This window comes from Penaeus monodon, chromosome 27 (genome assembly GCF_015228065.2).
Source record: "Penaeus monodon isolate SGIC_2016 chromosome 27, NSTDA_Pmon_1, whole genome shotgun sequence".
Lineage (NCBI taxonomy): Eukaryota > Metazoa > Arthropoda > Malacostraca > Decapoda > Penaeidae > Penaeus > Penaeus monodon.
Genome location: NC_051412.1, coordinates 3,917,056 through 3,917,986, shown reverse-complemented (window position 1 = coordinate 3,917,986; position 931 = coordinate 3,917,056). Strand labels below are relative to the sequence as shown.

At 27.8% G+C, this 931-nt stretch overlaps 1 long non-coding RNA gene across 1 annotated transcript in view; it reads right to left on the bottom strand.

Moving 5' to 3' along the window:
* The window catches only part of LOC119590343, a 1,688-nt gene extending 757 nt beyond the window's left edge, over positions 1-931 (bottom strand). Inside the window, exon 1 of the long non-coding RNA XR_005230253.1 lies at positions 908-931. This is a non-coding gene — a long non-coding RNA (uncharacterized LOC119590343). The remainder of the gene's footprint in view (positions 1-907) is intronic.

The window sequence follows — 931 nt, the reverse complement described above, 5'->3', positions numbered from 1 at the left end:
CTGGGCCTTCATGATTCAAATGGTAAAATGACCTTAATGACCAGTGTTAAACCCAGTTGTATAATTGTGTTATGATGTGATCTGAATGATTATGTTGATATTTATTTATGTATGATTCACAACTTGACGAGCTGAATTTGCTATTTCTAATTAAGTCAAAAAATAATATCTTAATTATTATACATTCATGATGTTAATTGAAGAAATTACTTTTACTTAAATATTAAACACTAATAAGAATATGAAGCAAATTAGATCCTACATGTAATACTGTTATTATTTACAACTTGATTAGTCGTATTTATTTATTCTATTTACTTCAAAAAATCCCTGCATTAGACTACATTTGTGGAGGATGTTTATAAGGTGAAAATTGTTCTTACAATTGCCCATTTTTCAGGAAATAACTTATTCTTAAAATCAATACACACTCAGAAATGAAATAATACCAAACAAATAAGGTTATGCATTTAATATTACCATTCTTTAAGTTATATTGTTGGCCTTTGTTTAATCCCTCAAAGTTCTAGAATTCTTTGAATAAGAGAACTGATATATAGGTAATTACTAAACTATTTCTACATTCTATTTTCTTTATGACATTATGTTTTGTCTCCATATTGTGTTATGTTCCAGTGAGTGTAATATCATATTCAGCACTTGATATTACCCTCACATTATTTTGAGTTACTGTGTCATGGATATTAAATAATAAAAAAATAAATTTGATACTCACTCCTACTTCATCTATTCTGTGACAAGAATATCTAGCTTTATATGACATGTACTAGATTTCCTTTACTCTGATGATAAAGATAAGGTTTCAAGCACTTGTGAACAATTTCAACAGCTAATGTTGAGGGTACCTAGAGAATTTCCAGAACAAAATTTACTTTTGAAATCTTACCTGTTCCTCCCGTGTGTTTTTTTT